The following is a 27,847-nucleotide window of genomic DNA, read 5'->3' on the forward strand; positions in this document are numbered from 1 at the left end:
TAATTAAACAAATCCTTTTATTTCCTTCATGTACATCCTCAGATTCACTAATTCTTATGCAACACAACCCTCCAAGATTTTGGGGGGCAAAAACAAAGAAATCACAGCCCTTAAAACTTCTGCCTTAGAATTTCTGTTTCTTATGTCTAAGTTTGCTACATATTAAGCTTAAATATCTTATACTAATGATATAGTGTATGCCACTCAGTGATCCAACTTTTTAAAATAATTGAAAACAGAGAAAAGTTTAAAATTCATGAATGGCTTCTAAGTGATGACAAAGTAGGTAGACAATACATATGCCTAGAACATTGCTGAAAGGGTAAGAAGAGTAATGCTTTAAGAAATAAAGTTCTTAATAAACATGTTAGATTAATATGCATAGAGCTACTAAGTATTTATTGTGTTACTGAATTTACAACCAGTACAATAAAGAAAACAAAAGCAGCTATTGAGGCTAATGTTACAAGTAATATGGTGAAATCATGGATGTGTCATGTAAGCATGTTCATTAAAGATGTGGAGAAAGATTCCAGAACAATCAGTCAAGAGCTGAAGGGTGCTGCCTCCAGAGAGCAGGAAAAAGGTGGGGGCGCTGGTATTTTTTCTTATAAGCCCTTTTTGTAACTATTTGCTTCCTTCAATTATACACATGTATAATTTTGATATACATAAGAACTGAGTTTAGAGAAATCAATGGATGATATAAAACAATCTATCTTTAATACATAAAAAGTACTACCCATAAAACATTTGAATGGAAGGCTAAATGACAGAGAAAAGTAAGGCTGCCAATTTACTAATTTTACTTTGAAAGTTAGAGCCAACAGAACCAGCAGTTTTTCAAACTTTGATCATGATTTACAACAAACAACTTAATGTTACACAAATGTGCATGCACACATACACACACACAAGGGTAAAAATTTCTATTTTATTCAATTCTTTTTTTTTTAAATGATCAAACAGCACTTTTCCAAGAATTATAGAGTTGTTTACTATCAAGAAACCTAAACATTTTATACATCAAATCCATAGGAAACTTTAGGAAATATATGGTCATCTCAATAGAATTGATGATTGTGTTCTGGATCTATTTTTAAAAAATACGGGTGACTAAACAGATTTCATGACTCACTAAATGATTTTAGTGATAATAAAGAGGAACAAGAAGATTTGGAACCAAATACAAACTTAGTTTTAAAAAGAGTTGAGCTTCATGCTTCAACTCTTGCTTCAGTCTCCTTACTTCAATCCTTACAAAAAATGGAAGTTAATCCCTTCACAGAACAACACATGACCTTCCAACAAGGCTCAAATGCTCACAGCAAAGGCATCACTAACTCTTCAGCCCCCACGCTTTCTCCCTGGAGTGGAGACGGTGTCTTCAAAAGGGCCTGGTCCACCATCCAGCGGGACCATTCAAAGTGCTCTGACCCTGAAGGACGTGAAACACATAGGCATATATCTGAGCTTTGGAAATGACAATCCCAAGAGTACGGAGAAGCCCAAGCTGGAGGCAGCAACGGTTAAACACAGGTTAAGATGGTTAAAAGACACTTTTCACCATAACAATCTGCTTGCCTTTCTCATTTTCCCCTTGCCTCCTTTATCAGCAGCAGTATTTCGTTAGAAGTATCTGGCAGAATTTTAGGGAACAATAAGAAGAATCGACTGACTAAGGCCCTTCAGAAACTTTTCATTGCCCTTATTATAATAAAATCCGAACTCCTCACCATGGCGCTCTAGGCTTTACTCACCTCTAACTCACAGCCTGGCACTCTGGCCTTTATCACAGAGGTCCAGCCCCACTGATGTCCCTTCTGTTCCCTGAATACGCCAACTGCCTCTAAGCCAGAGTACCACATTTGCAAATATGGTAAAAATCTCAGTGTGTAAATCTAGACGGTGAGAATATGGGTTTTCATTGTTACTCAACTTTTCTGTATGTTCAGAATTTTTCTTAATAGTGTTTTAAAACTGCCTAATCTATGTTTTGGACATAACTGGAGTTCATGAAGGAAAATGGACAAAAATACACATTATAATTGAAAAAATTCATTTAGCTTTCAAATACAACTAATTTCCCTCTGTCCCTTCAAAAAAAAAAAAATTGGTTCATAATAAACTTCAGCAGGATTCCTTGGGCTGAACCAAAATTATTAACACAATTGGGATAAAGCCAGCCACTGTCAGGATTCTAAGAAGGGCTGTGGAAACCCACACCTACCATCTCTCAAACTGGACGTAAGCCTGCTCCTGATGGTAATTAGTGATGTATGCTTGAATCCCAAAGATAAAGAAGACTTGAAGGGGAAATTTAACTGGAAAATTTGGGGGGCTGGTGGAAGGGGAGAAGCAGAGAATAATTTAACATCCTACTCTCATATTAAAATTAACATTTATGGGGCTGGCCTGGTGGCGCAAGCAGTTAAGCGCGCGCACTCTGCTGCGGTGGCCCGGGGTTCACCGGTTTGGATCCCGGGCGCACACCAACATACCGCTTGTCAGGCCGTGCTGTGGCGGCGTCCCATATAAAGTGGAGGAAGATGGGCATGGATGTTAGCCCAGGGCCAGTCTTCCTCAGCAAAAAGAGGAGGATTGGCAGATGTTAGCTCAGGGCTGATCTTCCTCACAAAATAAATAAATAAATAAACAAAATTAACATTTATGGGACTGCGTGCTAAATTTTGCATGAACATTTAGCACTCTACACCCCCTTAGCTTTCATGCATTGCTCTCCCCTGTTTTCCTGTCTCTCCAAATGCCCTTTCTTTCTGCATTTAATTCAATGGCTCATCTTTACTCCAATGTTGATGTCCTTAAAGTTCCATCCTTGGCTGTCTTCTTCCCCTATATTCTCTCTGAGTGATCTCATCTACCCATGATTTCAACAACCTGAAATCTATCTCCTGCCCCAATCATTCGGTCTACATGTCCAACTGCTACTCCCTATAGATACTCTCCAGACAACTCAAACTTCATCCCCAAGTCCTGCTTCTTTTTCTAAGTTCCCTTTCATGATGAATGGATCCATTGTCAACCAATCACAAAAGATGGTCACCATACCAGACTCTTTCCACTCCTTAACTCTTCCATATACACTCGGTTCACAGTTTCAGTCAATTCTATTTTCTGAATTTCTCTATCCCTACAGACACCAAGTGAAGACCTTCACTATTCTCCACATAGGGCAGAAGTTGTCAATGGAGCCAATATCACTCCTAGGGGATGTTTTGGAAAATTTGGTTGTTGCAATGATTGGGACATTTATTAACCACTGGAATCATTAAGAAAAAAAAAAAAAAAGAAGCACTGCTTTTTGTGCTGTTGTTTACATAAGCATAGCCTTCTGCTAGCTTCTGTATCTTTGTGGCCCGGGGGCGGGGGGGGGGGGTGTCAGAATAAAGAAAATCTATCTATTCCTGCATCTAAGTCCACCACTGAGAGTTAAACTTCTAGCTTTTAAAAAATGATTATGCTGTTCATTGTGCAAAATTCAAACTTTAATGGGACTACATAAGGTAGAAAGTGAAAATCACCCACAAAGCTTGTAGAGACAGCTGGTATTAACAGTTTAGTATACATTCTCCTTTTCATCACTTGCTCTATACTTGTGGTCTTTTGCACAGGGAGCCAACTCTCTTCTCTGAAACAGATGGAGACCAACTGATACTAGAAATGGTCACTTCCGTCTTATAAAGCACAAAAACTTCAAATCACTGCTCTGTTACATCATTAAAGTTAGGACTGTTGGTACTGCCCTTCTTAGACAATCTGACTGCTTTTGGCTTGTGGATATACTCCTAACTATAACTAACTCTATTCACCTATGTATTGACAAATCCTGGAAAGTAGTCAAATGGTCCATAAGCCACTCATTAGGACATTCAGTCACTCAAATACCAACTGCACACTCACTATATGCCACAAACTTAAGGCATCAAGAGCGCCTGCTCTCAAGAAGACAACATTCTGGTGTGTATGGATGTGGGTGTGTGTTTAAAGATAATAATGAAAAGCTGCTGAATGACAACACATTCCTAGACAGTTGAGTTCATAAGACTCTACACTAACATATCTGTTAGAGCTGACTCATAAACTTGGTGGTCAAATGCAAGAACTGCAAACAAACAGAAAACCCCATACACAACAATAAGATTGTCGCACACAAGGACTATTAAGGTACTTAATCAAGCAAGTGTGGCAAGGGTGAAATGTTGTACACACCTGAACACATTTCTTTAGATACCCCGCTCTGACTGCTTCTAGGGTTAATGTTACTTAATTCAAATAAATACTGAATATATACAATATGCCAGATATTGTGTTAGGTGCTAGACTCTCAATTTAACAGTGCGGAGCAATTATATAAAGCACAGTAGTTAGTTACATGGGCTTTAAAGATAGCCTGGGTTCCAATCCTAACTTCACCATGGCTTAGCCGACTTAAGACTTTTCTAAGCTCCCTTTCCTCATCTCTAAAATGGGAAAAATGATAGCTACCTCACAATGTGGTATAAGAATTAAATAACGTGTTTAAAGTGCTTAGCTCAATATCTGGATGTGGTAAAAATCTGAATAAAGAGTAGCAAAGGATAGTTATGTGGGTTTTTTTTTTTTTTTGCTTCTAAAATCTGATTCGTGACTACTATTTCCACAACCAAAATGGGAAAAACAGTATCTACACAGACTGGATAGCAATATAAAATGAGTGATCTTAGTTTTCTTTTTAAACCTATATCTAAAAGTTTTGATTCAGCTTTTGGATGGGTAGCATACATGCCCTTCTTAGCTACAAATAAGATACAATGACTTAGTTGCATTAAGGTAAACCACCAGCAGTTTGAGAAGGAGCTGAAACTCTGGTTAACTACCAAAGCTACCAAATACACTGCTCCTCATCAACTATGTCAAAACCAAAAGTAAGGGTTCAAGTGCATACAAGACTTTGGAGTGTGTTTTGCCATGAATATATCTTGACCAGACTTTCAGGGGCCAGTGATGTTCTACATTGGATACTATGCAGCAGTCATACTAATACTCTTTTATAGCCTAGATGGTAAACCAGGTGGTTGGAGTGGTGTACTAGTAGCAGTATTTAAAATAATGTAAGATCTCTGAAGTAGTACTACCCTTTACAATTTACAAAGCATCATCACTTCTCTGTTCAATCTCTCCCCTAGTGACTTCTCATTTCACTCAGAACAAAATCCACTCCTGACCATGGCCTACAAGGCTCCTTGTGACCTACTCCTCTCTGTTCTCATCTCTTACATTCAAGGCTTCAGCCACACTCCCCGGCTTGACAGCCCAGGGCCAGGCCTCCCTGGCCAGGCCTAAGTACATTCCCCATACTGTTCACGGAGAGCTCGTAGCTCAAATCACCATGGCTCTCTTCCTCATTTTACTCACACTTCTACTCAAGTGACAACCTGTCGATAGGGCCTTCTCAGACCACTGTTTCCAAAATAGCACCTCTCCTCACTCGCATCTCCTTATCCTGCTTCACTGCTCTTCCAGTACTTATCACCACACCCTGACACATGTTTACCTGCTCCCTTCGCTATTAATATTAATCTAAGTCCCATGAAGACAAGGATTCGTTGGTTTCACTCATTCAGTGCTGTATACCCAGAACCTGGAATAGTGCCTGGCACACAAAGAATATCTGTAGAACGAATGAACTATTTCTTTTGATCTTCAAAGAAACAGTAGAACTCTTTTGATCCTTCATTCCTAAGAGAAGTTTTTTTTCTTTTCTATCAATGAGTAAGCTATGGCTCAAAAATATTGGATGATTTGTTCAAATACCACGAAGCTAGTTAATAAAGTAGAAGAGCTGGGACTTCAAGCAAGGTTTTGACTCCAAATCTTATGCACTATCTATCAGGTTATCCAGTATCTTCCATGTTGCAAAGAATACATTCATTATATATCAGTCTGTTTAAAAATGTTTCTCTCTTAAACCTGCTTCTTTACGATTTATATATCAAGATGGCAACCGAACAGTTATTTAAAACTGGAAAAAGGGGAAAACAACAAAATCCTCAGACAACATAATTGAACATTATGAAGTCATTTAAAATCAATGCTTCTGAAGATTTCTACTAACACAAAAAAATGCCCACAGTTCCTCTTAAGACACAAAGGTGCATAAGTATATATTATACTCTCATGTGTGATCTATATACGCAGACACATATGCTAACCAAGAAAAAAAATATCAAAGGTTAATAATGCGGTAGTGAGAATGTGAATTGTATATTAAATTTTTCTTAAAGTTAAGAATTTACAATGTGCATGTAATACTGTTTTTCCTGCTTATGAAAGTGCTATTTAAAAAATTAAGAGAAGATCATTCCCACTAAAAAGAACCAGGGCTCCATGAAGGAGCAGGAAATACACAAGATGAGTCTGGGACACGTTACCTCAGAAAGCAAAGATGAATGGGGTCATGCCAAGCAAGACAAAAGGAGCCAATCTGAAAGGCTCCCACAGGCCTAAGATGGTACAATTTGGGCATAAAAAAGAAAAATGACCACAAGGAACTGACATGCAAATTAAACATTTGCATATATATGATATATAAATTATTATGTATCTAATATATACAATATACACATATACACAATAATATAGCTAATATAAGTAAAACATTAAGATCTATGAAAATTATAACACTAAAAAATAAAAAATTCATTGGTCACCTTGGAGTATGCGGGAACAACTCAACACCCTAAAAATTGGTAAATAAAAGGAAGGGAATGGCACATTTAGCCTGTTTTTTCTGTATAGCCTGTATTTGGGGTAACCAAATAAGTCACAAGGGAAAGTTCGTTATAAAAGATTCACATAGTTAATAAATGTAGAAAGAAAAATAGAAAATACCATTTTGTAATTCTTGGTGAAATAATGGATCTAGGCCACAATCATCAATGACCACTAAAACCAGTAGGTGAAATGCTGATCGAGAACTTCCTAGTGGATACACTGGAGCTGACAACTTGGAACATGCCGATCTATCACTAAAAATAGGACAACAAGACATCAATGTGTCTCATGATACCATGCAATAGGAAGTACAAAGCTCCATCTATAAAAATATTTGACCTCCTTTCCCCCACTAAAAAAAAAAAAATTCTGAATCTAATCAAGCTTCTAGATGTATCAGTCTACAGGAAACAGGGGATGGAGAAACAAGTGAAACAACAGCACAAGGAAGCAGTGAGTCAAACCCGGAACAAGAGACACTTGACGAGACAAATACTGCGTTTCTCCAACAAATCAAATAGCACCAGAGGAGGGAAAAAAAAGCAGCAAAGAATGTTCATGATAAAAGAGACTCACTAGACATAGTCAAATGCATGGACCTTCTCAGGACCCTGATTCAAATAAACCACAATAAAAAAGATATACTGGAAATTATATACTGGGTATGATAATCAAGGAATTACTGTTAGTTTTGTTAGGTATTACAATGGAAGTAGCAGATACGTAAAAAATGTCCTTATCAGATAGACATACATACTGAAGTATAGTGATCTGGGATTTGCTTTAAAATATTCCAGTTCGACCCCTCCCTAAGAGTAAGTGGGGGGCTAGATGAAACAAGGCTAGCAAAATATGAATAACTGTTGAAGTTGGAAATTCATTATGTTAGAGTCTATTTGTATATGCTTGAACATTTCCAGAGTTTTCTTAAATTAGTAATAGGGCAAAGTTTTAATTCTGAAGAACTGGTATGTTTCTTTTAATTACTATGTCCACTGTGTTTTGCTTTGGTTTTTTTCCTCCATATTTGCCCAAACATTCAAAGTTAAATGCATGTGTAACTGCAAAACGACCACCTTAATCCACACTTCTGATATAAAAACAACCCTTCCTCCTCTATAGAGTCTCGAAGCCACCTTACTTAACTGTTCCAATCTACATGTGTTTTCATTTTGTCCAGTGCAATTCAATAAACAAACTAATCTGTTGACAGCAGATAAGAAGAGAAAGAGTCTTTATAGAGGAAACAGGCTTATGGGCAATGCCTTCAATAGCTGACTTGTAGTGCCCCTCTCCGCAATAACTCTTGGAAAACTTCAACAATGCCAAGTTTTGGCATTGTGTAGCCCCTCCTTGGGAATGCTCCCACTTCTCTACTTGTCCAAAATCCTGCCTATCGCTAGCTCTGCTTTTAAATACCAGCTGCGTCATGAAGGCTCCCACAGTAAAAGTAATCCCCCTCCTCATACTCCTAAGCTTTTAAAATCTTGATTATAGTGTGCTATTATTATTTACATATGTACCACCACCAACTAGTCATAAAGCTGCTTGGTGGCAAAACTGAATATTAGCTATCGTATTATATACTCATAACATTTGGCATACTGCTTTGCATAAGACTCCAGACACATTTACTGACTGGAATTGAAAACCACTTCTCAAAACAAAAACAAACAAACAAGGCCACAGAAATGAATGATACATTAATAACCAGAAGTTAACTATAAAGTTTTAATCTGAAACCCAGAAAGGGATTAGTGGCCACCTAGATGGTCTTGGAGGGTAAATGAGCAGGAAATCTAGAAAGCACCTATAATTTACCTATTGCTATGCACAAAGCCAGACCCATACTTATTGAGCAACTCTAATTTGTCCACCGGTATGCTGTCTGTGCCACAAATATAAACATGGCAAAATTCTGACTAAAGTGTGATGGATTCGTGTAACTAACCAAGACGGAATACTGAAAGGGCTGGTCTGGGTTCTCAAGACTGTGGCACAACTTGTAGAATCATCCTGCTTCGGATCTTCACAACTTTGCATTGACTGTTTTTATTAATATTAAATTAGAATGAACTTAATAGCACCAATCACTTGGGCATTATATTGTGATGTGTATTCTCTAATCCAATATCTATAACACTCTCTATCCATGAAACTACCCCTGCCCACTTTTTCCAACTCCTATAGTAAATACTTCCTGTATGTCTTCAGAGTCACATAAAAGGCTGGCCTTGAGATCCCCTATTGAGCATATGCGTCAGGATTCAAGGCAAGTCTCTTGACTCCAAGTTCTACTCTTTGTATTTATTTGTCCTGTCATCTTACATACGGATCAAGTATTCCAAAAATGTACAACATAAAACTATGATTCAACTATCAAAGACAAGTAACCAGAAATAAATGTTCACTGAGTGATTTTTTAAGAATACTGACTTTTAAATTCTGATCAAATAGGCAAAAGGCAATTCCTAAGATTATGAGTTAAATAAATATGAAAAGGATCCCCCTGAATGCTCCCTTACCACCCTCCCCCCCCAAAAAAACCACCAAAATACAAAAACTGGCCCATACCTTCGTTTCATAGCTTTTGAGAGGATTCTTATTTTATTGCTCATCATTGACAACTCAAGTTCCTTTTCTATTAAATCTCAGAAATGTGTTGCATGGAGAGCTGGGCTACGAATACTGTAGACTACTTTCCAGTTCCAACCCAGTCTCCCAAACACATGCACAGGTCTGAGTGATCACGAGCTTCTCCATCCACTCATCCTTCGGGAAGATGCTGTCTTAACTAAAACAAAGCTCTTTAGGTATATGCTTCTATTTTTCCAGAACATTTTTTAAAAAGAGATTTTCAGAGACTTCAAATCTTTTTAACGTTTTCAGAATTTAGAGGTGTAGGTGAAGGTAGACTCTTGTTAATGGAACATTCATGATCCTAAAGCTAAATGTACTATTATTATATATGTCATACAGACTGTTAATTCCATTTTTGTAATCTGAAGTATTAAATAATTCTTATGTGAACCTATCTTTAATAGTATTTGCACAAGTTTAAATTTTTAGAACAAAAAATCCTACCTTAAATTAATAGCTTTTGTTCTGAATGAATTACAGAACAAGTACTTAATGAAATGAGCTTAGTAAATATAATGTTTAGAAATAATTTCACTTCATGTTCTTCTAAAACAGGCTTGTTAATCCTTGAAAGTTTCTTTTACTCACACCAAACATGAGAATATCAAATTATGAATGTTTATGAAATATGCTCTAATGGTAAAGTTCATTATTCAAGCTACAAAGCAAGAGACACCTGCTTATAGGACAGGGCTTTGCTTTAGCAGCTGATTTTTAGACAAAAGTAATTTTACAAGGATTTTTCTAAAGCACCAGCTCTTGTAAAAAAAACTGTGTGTTAATTTTACAAACAGGAACCTCATGTTAAACCTCAAACACTAATTGAAAGAATCATACTACTAGTGTCAAGTTTTACTGTGGTAATTTCAGTGTACCATGCCATCATTATGGATTTTTAAGACTAAAGTTATGATGATTAAGTACATTAGAATATTTCAAGCTGCCTTAAATCCTTTCTGCAACAAGGCACGGCATGTATAAACAACCACTTAAATAGTTCTAGAATTCACTTAAAGATATGATTGGAAGTATTTTTACAAACTGAACATAGCTAAGTAACTCTTAGGAGTTAAGAATGTATCATGTATCAGAGGTCCATGACTTCATTCTCGTTAAGTTTAAATAACCTTTAAAAAATATATATATACATACACACATACATACACACGTACCAACATGATTTCTGTCTTCTGCAGAAAAAAGTTTGCTCTTTTTTATTTTTGTTTTTTGTCCCATTTGAGTAGTGGCTCCAGTAGCAGTTTTCAAATGTCTTTCCTTGTTTAAAAGAAAGGTAGTTTGCTCAGGACTGAAGTAAGTTGCCATGAATGGGAGTACTCTTCTAAATGTTTTTCTTCCAGTTGTGACTCAATAAAAAGTTCTAAATCAGGTTAATAATACTACAAAATAAAGTTTTAAAAATTAAGGTCTATGTCCTTATGTTTCAATTTTCTATATGAACGTAGCTGGGCAAATCTTTTAATATTTTATATAAATAATTCCACATAAAATATGCCTTTAACAATGTCTTTTAAATTCATTATAAAAGTAAATTACACGCACACTTTCTTCATAACTGAAATTGTTGGACCAACACAGCTTGTTTCTGAGTCAGCAGGGGGTCACTTCAGCATTTCTCCAAAGGACAGACTGTTTTGTAATTATTTCAGCAAAACTACTCAGGTCACAGGCTTTGTGTCTTACTTCTAATGTGTTACTACACATCCCTTCCCTTCTCTGCAGGACCTGCCCAGCTTTACTTTGTCTTAAGGACCAGCCCGGTTGTCCCTTATCTTTCTCTCTAGTAGTCAGACCTATATGACTCAGGACAGTCACTGAACATAAGTGTCAGTTCTTCGTCTTTATAAAAACCGAAGAAATGACCCCTGACCTGCCCACAATAGAAGGCAATTTTTCATAAAGAATGATTAAACAAAGGGCTGCTCTGGCCACAAAAGAGCACACAATGTTCTGTGCGGTTCTGTATATCAGATACTATAGTAAAAAAAGCCAAGGAGATTCTGAGTGACTCAGGTAAGATAGTAGTCTGGAGTCAAAACATGACAATTCTTAACTTGTACCAAAGCTTATGCCAATTTATACTGTCATCGACAGTGCGTGAGGGCAGCCACTTCCTCATCAGCTAACCAACACTAGGCCCTATTATTCCTTTTGATCTTTGCCAATCTGTTGAATTAAAAATGCTATTTTCTTGACCTCTTCCTCTTCCCACCCCTCTCTTGAATTCAGTTCTTTTGTTTTGAATTGCTGATCATTGGTGACAATAAATATATTTTCGTGCCTATTATCCATTTGCATTTCCGTAGTAAAACTGTTTGTACATTTCCACTGCCCATTAGTCTACTGGGTTTGGAGTCTATCTTTTTCTTATTGATTTGTAGGATATTGTATAACTATGAATATTATCCCTTTGGCTGTTATTTTTTTGAAAATATATTCTCCGAGTTTGCTGTTTGATTTTCAACTTAGTCACTTAATGTATAAAGTTTTCATCTTCTCTTAGCTTTATCTATAATACTTTTCTTTGTGAATTCTGGATTTCCTATCAGGCTTATAACTGCATGTTGAATACGAACGCAAGATTTCATATTTATAGGTATCAGACACTCTTTACAATCAAACAACAGTATCCTTTTCTGAAATAAGTTTGAGTAGAATCTATTTTACCAACCTCACTATATTATCCAGTTTGACAAAGTGTAGCAACTTTCACACTAGCATTGCTTAGTTGTGGGAAAAAGTCAAAAAAACCACTCTAACATGAATTCATGATCTTTCTTCAGTTAATCACCAACTAATTAAATTATCTGGGGGGAGGGGCGCAGAATATACTCTTTATATATGGTAACTAAATTTAAATACATATTAAGTATGACATTAAATAAACATTCAAATTTGATATCTTTCAAAATTATAGGCCTATGATTTGAGGATATCTGTAAAAATTAATTTATAGATGCACCTTTTAGAGATGGATTCAACCGATGATGTGACAGACTTCTCATTCCTAGACTTCATCTCAGTCTAAGCCAAGCCAGAGGCAAATACTAGGATTTAGAAGTAAATTGACAGCATATACCATAAAACCTGGGCAGCAACTTCAGTGGGCATCAGGTAGGAATATTTTGCAACAGACCTGTATCCTCAAGTCCTAAGCACTGAGGCATCCAGGACTGGAATACAGTCATGCATCACTGAACAACAGGGACACGTTCTGAGAAATGCATCGTTACGCAATTTCGCCCTTGTGAGAACATCACAGAAGGTACTTACACTACATGGTATGGCCTACTACACATCCAGGCTATATGGTACTAATCTTAGGGGACCACTGTCGGATATACGGACTGTCGTTGACTGAAACATCATTACGCAGCACGTAACTGTAAAGTGAAAGTGAGAGATGTCATACAGAGAGAACTCAAAGTATTTTGAACAGTTCAATGAGACATGTTAACATATAAATTACCATCACTACGTGAGCCTGTGATCTGTCTGGGAGCAAGAGCCATAAATTCATATTCCATCTGCACTACATTTAGCCTAGTTGGCAACCAAATTCCTATAAAATTTATCTACTTGTGGTTTTGTTACAGGTAAAGATGAATCTTGGAGGAGCTGACTCAATCAGAGGACCCCCTCAGTTATTCTCCAGGCATTCTAGCTTGTCACCGTCCCTCACAAGAGTGTGGTGTTTCAAACTACACTCTATACTCTATATGTGATCTGACCAGCCAAGACTACCCATCCATGTATTTCATAAATGTAGTCTTAAACTCCATTAATAGTTTTGATAGGTCACATTACATGGCTGCTCTTTAGTGAGCAATTTAACTGATCTACATCTTTTCCACATATCCCATAGTGAGCCACATTGTTTACCATTGCATTTTAGGACATACCTGCAGGACTGAACAATTATTCCTAATAATTCCTTCTGATTTAGATTCAGTATACCGTACGACATTTAGAGTTTCTTCTTGGATCTTGACTCTGTTATCCAGTGTATTATTAGCTTTCCCCATTAGATCCCTGTAACTACAAATCTGATCAGCAAGCCACACAGGTCTTCTATTACTCCCTGTTAAAAGTACAAATATTGGAGCTTTCCAACTAAAGCCTGCCACCTATCTGTATCAGGTGTACAGTCATTTAAACAACCATAAGGCCTCCAGGCCACCTAGCTGTATTACCACTAGCAGTGATGGTGTACAGACTTCTCTGACCTCACGACACACATCTATTCACGTATAAGAAATAAGTATCCCACACGCAAAAAGTATACCATACAAAATAACTATACAAAATTACACTGATATTCTCTATTCTATTTCCTTCTATCCTAGTCCCTTGCTCCCTTCCCTCCTGTCTAAAATGCTATTCATAGCCCACTAAATTGACTTTACAGCCAACTAATAGGACAGAACCTGCAGTTTGTAAAATACATTTGTAATCAGTCTGAGTAGCTCTTTTACTAATGATAGCTATCTTATTAACAATGCTGAACTTCTCAAATTAACACAAGGCAAAAAGATTTCATCATTTGGTTTAAGACTTGAAATTACATTTACATATCACAAATCATTATTTAGAAACATCTGTAATACCTGACTAATTAACTGATTTCCATGAATATGTGAAAGGTCTTTTATCAATAAGGATCTGCCATCTCTCATTTTACCTACACTGATTCATTCACAGATATCCAAAGGAATTAAGAGTTATGTTATCACAGTTTTAGAATTAGTTTCAGAAAATATGAACTTCAACTATTTCTTTACAAATTAGAACTGTATTTTAACAATACAAAAGGTTAATCAATGTCCGCATTTGAAAATGTGAAAACACCAGTCTTCAAGGATGAAATTATAAATCCATTTTTCTTCTGGTTAAATTTGCTACTCACTTTACTAAAAGGTTATGTAAACACAGTCCATACGATTACCGGCAAACATCACGGCCTCATCCACGTTTTGGTAAATAAGAAAAGGAAACAGCCAATTCTGCACTTTTAAAAAGATGATAATTCCTTAAAATGAATGTGTAATTCAAAACTTGAACTGTAAACAAGTGGGAAAACTTAAAACAAAGTTCAAATATAAAAGAAAGCCTTTTTAGAAAATTTTTGTGTCAAAAATTAAGATAGATTAAAAAAGTAAGAAAATGCTGTGGTTCTATAAAGCTACACCTAAGAGGGGTGAAATGATTTTTATTTTTTCCCTTTAGTCCTTCCAATGAAGAACTATATTTTGAAGCAACAATTTCCTTTTTTAAATTTACAACCTTAAAACTTATTTCTAAAGGATCAGATGTAAACCTGGAAAATCACTCTCCTTCAAGGTCCAAGCATTGCTATTCCTGTTCTGGCCAAATGCCCACAAAAGCACAAACATGCCACAAAACCAGCCTGAGCTGAAGCACCATAGTTGGAGATCTGAAGGTCTGTTTTCTTTTTAAACTGCTCAAAGGCCGTTGTATGGTGGTATTTAGTGTAAATAGACTTTTTCCAGCAGAAATATTTAGAGTCACAGAATATACAATTACATGGCCCTTTAGAGGATCCTGTAGAACATTTTACCCAAGGATGACTTCTCTGAGAATCCTAACTGGTCAACATATTCTTTCCACTCTTCCATACCAACACCCTAACTGGCATATGGAGGCCCTGCTAGGTTGAGAGAAAAATTCTAGATGAAAGAATAAGGCTAGAAACCATTTCATTCCAGAGGAAGTCACTGAAGTTCATCTGTCGACTGACTGGCATGATCAAATATAAAAGCTCTTGCTTGTGCTTTTGGAGGAAACAAGTTCCCAATCCTACAGCCAAACTCAGCTCGTGGACAAAAGACGTGATCCTGTCTCATCATGTGGTACACATCCCCTGGGAGCTGTTCCGGGACTTGGAATACAGCTGGGAGACAAGGCATACACACAGGAAGACTGAAATCAATGGGAGACGAACACACGCCACCAGACCTATGAAAAACCCAAATAAGTGACATGAGTGGCAAGTTCAGAGGACGGACAGGGCACTGTGTACTGAAGGCCTCAGACTTCAACGAAACGCTTCTTGAGCTGCGCTGTGTAGACAGGATAAATTTGGATAAGAGTCAGAAAATGTATTACAATCGACTGCAAAGCGTTATGCAACAATCTGAACTATGATAAGGAAACAAAAATTATTTTGTAATTTCACCAAGCTCTGGTGTGTAATAAAGTATCGAGTGAAAAGGAAGGCAGAAGGTGAAAAATTCACTGTAAACCCATGTGCTGTTTACAGAATAATCACATGCCTTCTCTTATTGCTCAAAGAACATTCCACACTTTATGGAGTGGTGCTTTCCAGGTGAGCGCTGACATCACGATATAGTCACAATGGAAAACCTGCCTTTTAATCTGAAAGCTTTATCTAAAATGTACAGCAAAAGCATTTTATAACCAATGGAATATAAAAAGTTTTAGGTAGAGGCCCCAAAACGTTCAGAAGAGCTACAATGGATACATCTACTTAAAAACTTATTTCCTTCTATAAAAATTTTGAACGTAGGATTTCATTTTTCCTATATTATTTCAGCAGAAGAATGTTACTAACTCAAGTGAATGTGATGGCTAAATAAAATATCTGTGAAAGTGTTCTGTAATCTACAAAACAAGCATACAAATAGAGACTATCATTTCTGTGCAGGACTCAAAAATCTACCTTCTTGGTTTTTAACTTGATCTTCCAAATGTTGGAATTATTGCTAACTATACTGCCAACCTGTCAGAATCTTAGTGGCTCAAACAGGGAGTTAATGTTAATTAATTTAGGTTTTCTACAGGTGTTCATGGGGGTGGGGGGTGCATAGGTTGAGCCTGCTCCATACAAGTGGGAGATTGGTGATCCAGGCTTTGAAATTTTTCCAGACTAAAATGACGGACTCTCACTGTGGCTTTTAAACCTCGCTCTAAAGTCTGGAGCAGGTGAGGGTCCATCTCCTCTCCAGCTTAAACACCTCTCTCCCATCAGTTTTTTATATTGGGCTTCTGTGTCAGAAATTTAACCAATTTTTTACACTACTAATTTATGACATAATACAAGGTACATTAAAGATGTCTGCATGTTGGACACAGAACTATTTTCTGAGGAAAGCACTGACCTGGGCTCCAAGTCAATTTTTACAAGTAGATTTAAAATCAAGTCCTAGGTAAGCTTCTCAATTTTCAAAGACAGATACTGGTGCTGCCTGCCAGCTCAGCTAACTGTTAAAGCAAAGTAGTTACTAGAAAACTATAACCTTGGACTTCTCCAGTACCCATTTTTTTTTTTGTGAGGAAGATTAGCCCTGAGCTAACATCCGATGCTAATCCTCCTTTTTTTGTGAGGAAGATTAGCCCTGAGCTAACATCCGATGCCAATCCTCTTTTTGCGGAGGAAGATTGGCCCTGGGCTAACACCCGTGCCCATCTTCCATTGTTTTATATGGGACGCTGCCACAGCATGGCTCAACAAGCGGTGCATCGGTGCGCGCCCGGGATCTGAACCTGCAAACCCTGGGCCACTGAAGCAGAGCACGCGAACTTAACTGCTACGCCACCAGGCCAGCCCCTCCAGTACCCAATTTTAATAAGAAGTTCAGTGGTATGAATAATTATAGAGGGCGGCTTCCAAAGCTCCAGAGCATCAGAAAAGTAATGACTTAATTAAATCACACTCCAGCCTAATATTATTCCTTATGTCTTGTACTAAGATACCTTGAACTTGAACTCAGGTACTTCACTTTTACAGACACTGTAGAGAATTGAGAGAAGTGTACTAAGGACCCCAGAGTCTGCATTAATAGAGGATCCACAGGGTCTCGATTCTTGGAAAAATTATGCTTCTAAGTGGCTGGTTTGTTTTTCACCTCAGGAACACAGTCTTGGAATTGATCTTGTTTTCTTCTTTGTTCTGGCTACTCAAACCCAAAGCCAAATGTGTGGTCCCCATCTAGCTAGTGTAAAAGACGTGCATTTATTTGCGTACTAAACCTGCTCCCAAAATCATTTTATTTGTCTTATTTTTCCTTTGCTCTTATCTAATTCTTTGCGGTGAGAGGGAAGATGGGACAGAAAAGGGAAGAGAAGGAACCATACCCCTAATTTTTTCCATTTCCCTAAAATAGAAGGCAAGGAACATGAAAAAATAACTAGCTAATTTTAGTGTGAGGGTATGGCTTTTACCTTACCACCCTGATAAATTTGTTAAATACTGCAAGATCTAGTGTCAATTTTCTTGCTCTGGTGGAAACAGGTGACACTGCTAAGGGGACATCCTGTCTGGTGAGAGGTTACTAAATTAAGTCTAACAGGGAAAGTGTATCAAGGCAATCAACACGTACGGTGTACAGGAAAGTAAGGTGCTTCCATTATCTTTCTTCAGAGTCAAATAATTTCTATCTGTGAGTAACAATGGCCCAGGCCTCCTTTGTAATGTGTGAGATGGTCATCAGTGAGATGGTCATCACAGCCCCTCCATCTCTCAGAGAGCTCCTACCCCAGCGTGCAGTGCCTGTTCAATCCCTGTCATTCTCCTTTCTGGTAAGTAAGGATAAATAAAAATATTTCAAGTTTATTCAGTATATTTTTCAAGCCCCTATTATGTGTGAGGAATTACAGACATTAAGGTCTAAATGGCTGCTTTTATAGAAAAATATTTTTTAACTGGTTATACAAAATGTATTCTATTCAACTAGTGTAAAAAATACCATTCATAAATTAACAGCTGAGCTGTACTTCCAAATCTCTATTCTACATTCTACTCCTATTTCTGGGAAATTAGGGAAAACAACAGAAGATCCAGGGAATGAGGGTAGTGGGGGAGGCGACGGGCGAAGGGCACCACGTAAATGTAAAGGAGAATGAGGAGATAAACCAAAATGCTACCCAATCAACAAATGCTGGCGTTTAGACTGAAAGCAGATTGACAAAGCAGAACAACATTCCATCCGTGGGTAGCAAACACTTATCCCTCTTTCTGTATTTCCGGGATTGTTGAATGAATATAAGCTAGGGACTTTCTAGTCAGGGGTGGAATTCCTTTGGGATCCTGCAGTCCAGTCCTTTACAGACTCCTCTGGGCCCTCAGAATATCTACGGCCAGAGGAGCTTTCTAAAAACGGAGCCTGCTTTTAAGGCTAAAATGAGAGAGAAAGCACAAAATAAGAATAGGAAGGAATATGTGGCCTCAGGGCAGATAAATAACCAAGAAGTCTGTTAGAACTTATATCTTGGACACCTAAACAAATCAGACAGGAGGATAAGAACCCCAACAATCCTCACAGTCGGGGAGGTCATAGGGTCACTCTATATTGCCCCCAGCACCATCTCCTGGCAACTGCCCTCCCCCAACACACACCATCACATAGCTCCAATGGGAGGCGCTATAGTCCTATAGGAACTATACCTCTGCTGGCCCCAGCAAAGTAACCTAGAAGGCAGGCAGATGTCCCGTTAAGTCTCTACGGAGGGGCTAAAGCTCCATGAAAGAACATTTATGAAATGCAGGTGGCCAGGATCTCTACCAGGAGAAACTGGTCTGCACAGAGGATGGAAGGGGTAAGCAGAGAATCACAGCAGCAAATGGACAGTCATAATGGAGTCTGGTTCTGGCTGTTGGTGAGACCCATGTGCACCTCTGCCTTTTCTCACACCTTGAGTACCTGACTCTTCCTCGAGATAAACTTTCACTAAATTCTTGTCTTGTTGGAAGAAACAAGAGAGTTCCAGGTAACACAGAGGTGCCCTCTTGGGTATCACTGCTCCCATCCTCTGCCCCATAAAGGCAGCTCTAGGAAGGGCAGGGTTCAGGCACTTCTCTTAACCTTGTAGAGGGCCCACACTGGCCTGGTGGAGACTGAGAGTGGCACTGTCTTTTATTTTTCCACGTACTCTGCAGACCTACTTTTGGGGTTGGAGATCTGAATGTGTCATTAAATGACAGAGGAAGAAACATAAAAAAAGTGAAAATGTGAAAACAGATAAGTCTGTTTATTCTCACAAATTGAGAATAAAGTTCAAGATTATATCAGCAAAGGCAAGTTAAATACAATTTTTTTTCCTGGCCATCCTAAACTGAACTCCCAAGACGATCTTGTGAAACTTCTGATCTTTCCCTTGGATACAGCTGCTCTAAAACTTGGAAGAAATATGGAAAAGTAAGTATAAAGAAATAAAGATTACATAAATATCTAAGTGTAAGAATACTAGTATATCATCCTCCTAAACAGTCCTTTCTAAGAGTTATCCGGCATCCAATAACAACCATTTAAAAACTACAATTCCCCAACTTCTCTTTCTTCAAAAGTTCCTGAGAAGCTACATATCTGAGAGTCAAAGGGGGAATTCAGGTGTAAACAAGGTGTTTACATTTAGACTCTCTCCTTTCAAGAGTCTGACTTGAGGCAAAGCAGAACACTTGAGTTAGAACATCACAGTTCCCATTCAGAGAGAAAAGTCAAGGCAATCTACTCATAACCCTTTTGGTTCCAAAGGACCAGTAGCTGCTATGGCTCCAGAATTAGCGCCTCAAAATCAAATTACTATAGGGGGAAACACCTGAGGATCTGACAGCCTTGCACCCTAAGCATCAAAAAAATGAGAGGAAGTGGCCAAGAAACAGCTAGCTTTGCAATTGCTAAACGTTAGATGACATAATTTATCATCCAAACAAGGACAATTTGGGGAGTAGAAGAGAACACAATGAATAATTACATGGGGACAACGGGTATAAACCTGAACTTTCCCTGGCAAACCAGGACACTTGGTCACCCCTCCTAAACTGTGGCTATCTTGCCTCCCCGATGAACAGCCAACTTTTCTGTTCACGTAAACTCTTTCATTTCCCCTGATCTGGCACGGGCAAAGCCACCAACACCTAGAGCAGGGCCTAGCAGGGTCACCTGCACATAAGTATTTGTTAGCGATGATGAAAATAAGTCTCTAGGCAATATTTGGTATTTCAAATCAACAAACATCTACAATTTACTAGGTTTATGGAGGAACACACCCACGTCATAAATAACTGTAACTCTTCAACCTCCCACCACTACTCTTTCCTCCAGGGCAGGTGGTCAATGAGTTGCCAGTTCCCCTACAGGCACACGTTTCAATATTATCATGACTCATCCCATCCTGCTCTCATTGTGAAGGGATCAGAACAGGCTGATCTACTTGATCTAATTTCCCCAACAGACCAATATCTCAGTGTGAGCTTTCTTCCCTCCACTGACCCTCTGAGCTTTTTTACCTTGGCTTATGCACTCGCACACCTAAAATTATAAAAAATACATTTCATGCATCCCCCTGGAGAGCAAGGGATCTTCATATACTCTTCACAAGGTGGGATACTAAAGGAAAACCAACAGTGAGATTGTGTTTGTGTGCATACTTAACTTTTAAATGAAGGTGAGGTGTATGGTGTTTCCTAAAACCCAAGCATGGGGTGTTAAGACTGACTCTGATAAACCTGAAACTATAAAACTTCTGAGCTCTCTGCTAAGAGATGACTTCACTGGGCTACCAGCTCTCTCCTTTGACCACTAGGATATTCTCAGCACTAACTCCACCTTCTTTAGGTTTATGATACTGCATCAAATAGAATGTACCAATAAAATCAGTGTGACATCAATTGGAAGAATCTAATGTGTTCGAACATCTTTACCAATTCAGTGATTCAGAGAAGCAAACTCTATTCTTATCTTCCACCAAATAGCTAAAATAGCTAGATATTTTAAAATAGCTTTATGGAGATACAATTCACATACCATACAATTCACTTATTTAAAGCATACAATTCAATAGTTTTTAGTACAGTCACAGAGTTGTGCAGCCATCACCACACTCAATAAAATAGTAGGTTTTTTTTTAAGACACTGGAGATCACTTGTAGTAAGAACAGAAAAATAAATACACATTATTTCATTTTTCCCTGGCTTACATGAAATGAACATCTTAAGACTCTGAATATGTATCGGACCAAACTATTTCCCAGAAAGGCCCAATGGGCAGTATATGAAAAGCCTTAGCTCCTGTCTCAGGGCATCCACACTAGCATAAGCACTACCACTTTTAAAAATCTCTATTTAACAAGACTCCCGCATTGTTTATTTGAATTTCTTTTATTTAGCCACTATCTGAATTGCTTACCCAGTGTCTCAGCCTTTAACTTGCTTGAAAAACAGCATGCTTTAAGGGTTGAGAGCATAAGCTCTTATCAGACTCTAGTTTGAATCTGCCCTTTGGTAGAGTTGTGCACCAAAACCCTCGGGCAAAACGTTTACCTCTGAGTCTCAATTATTCACAAAATGATAGGATGATTGTTGAAATTTTAACATGAATAAAATGCTCAGAGTAGCATTTGCAGCCTACTAATAAATGGCAGTTATGAGTTTGTCTGAGCTTTTACTACACGGAAGTAAATACTAACCCTTTGTCTACCATCACACAAAATTTTTTCACACATTTATCTTAGGTTTTTTTCTTTCCATTACTTGACAGCAATGAAAATAAGCCTGCTTCCTCATCCAAAGGTCTGATAAATATTCATATAAATGTTCTTGTAAGTTATGTTTTTTAAGTCATTCTTCCATCAGATTTATTTTCATAAAGGGTAGCTTAATTATACTGATTTTTCCCAAAAATAGATGACCAATTGCCTAAAAACCTTTTGCTAAATAATCCTTCCTCCTTCTCCACTGATGTGTCACTCACATAGTAGGTGCATATATAGCTTTTACTGAGCTCCCTAAGTTGACTTTTAAAAAATATGACATATTCTCTGGCCAATGGTACACTAACTTAACTTGGGCAATTTTCTTGCTTCATAACATTCAGTCTTCACATTCAAGAACATGGTAACTCTCCATTCTTAAGTCTTTTTTCACTCAATTAAGTTTATAGTTTTCTTCAGAGATCCCAAACATTTCATCCCCCCATCTTAGGTATTTCATTTTTTTGTTGTTATTAATGAGATTTTTCTCCTAATATTTTTATTACTGGATATTGCTAGCAAGAAAAACACTATCAATTTTTAAATATCTTTATGTGGTATACAACTATCTTACTGAACTCTTATTTTTAGTTTTTCAATTGATTCTGTTGGTTTTCCTAGGTTTAAGATTGTGACATTTGCAAATATTCCTATTTCCTATTTTTTCTTAACAGTTATATCTCTTTATTTGATGTATTCTTGCATTAACCAGGATAATATCAAACAATGGAAGTGTTATTGGGCATGTTGTTTCATTTTCTGATTTCAAGGAGAATTCTATCAGTGTTTTCCCATTAGTAGGTTGTTTGCTGTTGATTTAAGACAGATATTCTTTTATCTCCTATTAGCTTTTAAAGAGTTCACAATCAGGAAGGACTATTTTTTTTTTTTGTGAGGAAGATCAGCCCTGAGCTAACATCTGATGCCGACCCTCCTCTTTTTGCTGAGGAAGATTGGCCCTGAGCTAACATTCGTGCCCACCTTCCTCTACTTTATATGGGACACTGCCACAGCATGGCTTGACAAGCGGTGCATCGGTGCGCGCCCTGGATCCAAACCCTCGAACCTCGGGCCACCACAGCGGAGCACGCGCTCTTAACCGCTTACGCCACCGGGCCAGCCCCATAATCAGGAAGAACTGTTGAATTAACACTGTTATCTTGGCACATACTGGGATGATACAGCATGAGGTTCAATATATGCTGGTGCCAGACTCCAAGCGTTCAAAACCAGGCTCCGTGACTTACTAGCAATTTATCCTTGGGCAGACTATTTAACTTCTTGACCTAAATTTCTTAATCCGTAAAATGAAGATAGTAATAATAACCTCTTTCTTAGGGTTGTTGGGAGGATTAACTGAAATAATGTATTAGAACAATGCCTGGCACAGAATAAATACCAAGAGTTACCTGTTATTTGCCCTCTTTAATTAAGAGAATTTCTTATTGAATTAAATTTGCTGATGTCTTACTTAGGATTTTCATGGCTACTTTCATAAGTGAAATTGGAACATGGTTTTCTTCCTTTGCACTGTCTTATCAGGTTGCCTTTCTTATATTTTGCTAGGTTTCTAAGAGTTTATGGTAGTTTTAGAACATGTATTTGGTATCTTTTGGTATTTTTATAGAATCTAGGATAAGTGAGACAGTTTATTAAGTTTTCCCAAGTTTTTAAAAAGAACATATCATGTCTCTACTATCTAGAGGTCTGGAGCTCCTCTCCCTTTTTTGGTTGGGAGGCCATGGCCTTTAATATATATTTAATATACTCCCTGATTAACCATCTATTCAAGTGCTTTACTTCTTAAGACAATTCTGAAATGCAATCAGTTCCATTTTCATCATTAGATCTTTCGAAGTTGTATATGACATACAAATTTAGACCAAGTGTCTCTCTGGTCACTTCCTTCTGGATGTACTCCTGTCTTGTCCCTCTTCCTCCTCCCTATTTCTTATTCCTTCGTCCTCTCAACAACAACAAAATCCTCTGTGAAAGATAGTTTTGCCCTTTCCAAACACCTATGGGGTGCTTGTATACAATACCCTATACTAAACACACTCATCCCTCTGTTTTCCTTTTACTACACTTAATTTTAAAAGTGGGGGAGCTCTCATAAGATAGAAAAAGCTAACATTCTCTGCCCTCATCACCCCCCTCAAGTCTTTAGCTTCTGTGAGGAAGGAGTGCACTCTACTGTCTAGCCTTCTTCCCATCAACTCAGCTTCTATGCATTCACTGTGGAGTCTTCAGGAACAAGAGCAAGACCAGCTCTTGAGTCAACAAATGGGTTATGACCAATCTTAAAGGACAGGGATGAACAATTTTAACAATATGAAAGTAGGAAGTATTTACTTTGCTGTGTGCACACACAGGAAGATGTTACCAGTTCTAGTTCCTTCTTGCCTACTTCAGAAGGCAGGGCACAGGGATGCGGGCCACTGTATCTGCAACTAATCTGCCATATACAGCTTACAAAAAGCATATTATATAGCTATATTCTAATACAATGAACATAAGTAACATGATCTTGCAAAAACATCAAGATGGCTTTTAAGTCCTGGAAAATATTCCAACTTAAATGATATGATTTAACATTTTTCAGATAATCTCAAATATGAATGAGACTATTAATCCTTCCAGATATCCATATCCTGCCTACATCCTTCTCCAATATCCTTAACAGAATCCTATTAGGAAAGGAAAGAGTTAATAAATGGATGGTAGCTTCTAGAAATCAACACTTTGCAAAAGACTCACTCCCTTCTGGAATTTGTCCAGCAATCAACATCAAGCTCAGTCTCTATGATTTGTGGATTCCACCTGTTCCTTTTTTGGAAAAATAGTACATTAGCTTCTCTAATCTTCCTGCACAGCTCCCTCCCTTACAGCTCCTCAGACCATCGACAGTAACTCAGTAACCTGAAAGTTCTCTCAGTGTCCTAGGATATCACACATCCTGACCAGAAGGTTTGACCTCATTTGTCTCTGTAACAGAAATTCCCTATGTTTCAGGATGATTCTACACCCATCCAGTATATTGTGGCGGAGGCAACAGAGTATGGTGGGTAAACAAGTACATGCTCTGGACCAGGGTGTCAAACTTCGGGCACCTTTGTAGGTGTATGACTGCAAATCAATAACTTAGCTTCTTTTTCTCCGTTTACTCACCTGATAATATGGGGATGAAAATAGGGTTTATTATAGGATTAAATGAGGTAAATGTATATGAAGTCTTAAACTTTATACCAGCAGGTAACAAAAATGTGCCATGTTAGCAATTATTTATTCTTTTTACCTCATTCCTTTTGCTTAGACAAGTAGAGAATCTTTATGCTACTTTCATACTGAACTGGTATGCCTCAGTGATGCTGATTGGAACCTCTCATTTCAGCAACTTCAGTCCATACTGAGGACAAATGGACAATAAAAAAAACAGAGAAACATTTAATCAGAGCTAGACAGCGCAGATGCCTCAGGAGGTAGCATAAATGTACGGGGTAGCCAGCTACGTTCAGGACAACAGGGAACAGTCTGCGGACTGGATTTGGCCCCACCATTGTTAATCTCCTCTAAATGTCCCTTTTCTTAGGTCAGGACACAAAATTAAACCCCCAACAGCAATATAAAATATTGAGCATGCGGGAATTTAAAAAACTGCAGAAACGGGGATAGAACGGAAAATAGCAACTTTTACCTTGTTCTTCTTTTAGTGAATTAAAACTATAAGAATGCCAAATTAATCACTGTTGTAGGTATGTGCATATCTGTATTTAATTACACACTATAATGAAAGATTATTCTAAATTTAAGATATTGTTAAAAAAGAATAGTTTAAAAAATACACAATAATATAGCTCAGCAACTATGAGTCCATCTGCAGCTATGAGGCACATCAACTTTAAGTGGGTCTTTTTGGCTATTTTAAAACTTAATATTCCAGAGGGCTGGTATCACAACAAATGATACATTCAGCCACAGATCAAGAGTCCAGCTTCATTTGAAGGCTGTTTCAACACTTTCAAAGACTTAGAATATTTTTGAAAGTATGCATGGCACAGTAGAAAGAGTTTCAGAGCTTCAGCTATCATAAAAGCCAAAATGTTTTGGGCACTTACAGCATGTCAGACACACTGTGCAAGACATTTCTCAGTGCACCCTCTCAACCGCTCTTGCTGTTTTACAGATGAGAAAGCTGAGGCAGAATGGGCAGTCAACACCTCGCCCAAGAAAACACAACCAGAGTCCAAATCCAGGAATTCTAAGGCTGGAGCCCTTCTTCTCTCTAGGCTGAGTTTTAGTTTTCTCCCTCATAGTAAGGCCTATGTATTGTTTCATGAAACTTCTTTTTCAGTTTTGACAGTGCGTTTATGCAGGTGCTGGGGCACTGATCAAAAATGTAATTTCTCACTGTGGGTTGAAGTAAAAAAAAAGGCTTGAAAAGCTACTCACCTAAAGTGTTCATTCTTTTCTGAAAATAAATGGTTCCAACCTTAGCTGAATTCTAAACCTGATATAAGTAATCATCCCAATCAAAAAGTCAACGCTTTGACTTCCATACTAATTCCATACTAATAAGTATGTAAATAAGAGGGTTCCCAAATTGTGTTCTAGTAGAGACCCTCTTCAAGATATCTGCGGGTATTTCCTGGGGGAGGGGGTGTTCTTGTGACTTGGCAAATTGGGAAATATTGCACATAAGATTTCCTTCCTGGACACATGACACAATGCACAGTCACAATGCACATTATTAAAAACACCAACAAGCTCTGCAGAAAAGCAGTAATATAACCACTATCAAAAATTAAAATCTGATTAACTGTTTTTAACCCAGTGTGTTCCCAAACTTAAATTTCGTTCTGGAACCTCTCTAACCAACAACTATTAATCTCTCATAAGACTAGTGTTCTGCAAAACACAATTTGGGAAAATTTATGTGAACTCATCCAGAAAAGGGAGATCCTAATAAGCACCAGCAATTATAGTATGTAAACCTCATTCAAATAAGCACAAATATAGCAGAGAGAAACAAAATTTAATTTTCTGTGTATTTTATTTAAGTATTTCATCTCTGCTGAGCAGTTTTATCAGAATATTACATAGCTGTATCATTTAATAAATATTTGCAGAAACAATGTATTATAATGTAACAACACGAGGTGGGGAAGAGGGGAGAGAAGAGATATGAAAAAAGGTAAAAACAAAAAAAAATCTGCAATTCAAATAAATTAGAATCTAGTGTACAAAGTCTACATACATAGGAAATCTACTGAGACAAAAACTTAAGTACATAGGAAAAACTTACAACTCACACGCCAACGAAGGCTGAAGAGAGAATGAAACCGTACTGTAAACAGAGAGCCAAAAGATCTGCAAGCATCATGCTGGTGGCCTGAGTGTGTCTCCCTGCGAGAAAACCCAGAAGTAAGTGACACGGCTGACAACGTGCTATCAGAGGGGAAGAGCTCTTTACTTAGACTAGGAACCCTTTGAGACCGGCATATAGAACAATACCCAGCATAATGGGCAATGAAAACTGTTTGTGGAACAAATTAATTCATAATAAATGTCTGAAGAATAGGAATGCTCAGGGTGGTGACTATCACCATCACCTCTTATCGGTGACAGAACACCGCGCTTTTTGGAAGCAACCCTCTGATCGTGGCCAGCATACCACCTTTATGTAGGTAGAGGACCTGTACCAAATACAGCCAAAGAATACTATCTTAAGCATATTCTTCATATCCTCAAATTTGATTCTATATTTTTGGTTCTTTCTTTTCCACTCTCATTGCCTTTGGTTAATGTTTTTCCTTTTCCCAAAACAAAGAGCTCACAGAACCTCACAACACATAGTACTTCAAAGTTGACAATGAAACTTGATGTGAGGCTTGAGGATTTGTTAATCAT

The 27,847-nt window shown here is 37.8% G+C and overlaps 1 protein-coding gene across 1 annotated transcript in view; it reads right to left on the bottom strand.

Annotated features, from left to right (window-relative positions):
- CAB39 (calcium binding protein 39) overlaps window positions 1-27,847 on the bottom strand; it is an 88,352-nt gene that overhangs the window by 53,722 nt on the left and 6,783 nt on the right. The gene's annotated exons all lie outside the window — the stretch shown is intronic.

This window comes from Ceratotherium simum, chromosome 37 (assembly GCF_057802395.1).
Source record: "Ceratotherium simum simum isolate JZ-2026a chromosome 37, ASM5780239v1, whole genome shotgun sequence".
In the NCBI taxonomy this organism is placed as follows: Eukaryota; Metazoa; Chordata; class Mammalia; order Perissodactyla; family Rhinocerotidae; genus Ceratotherium; species Ceratotherium simum.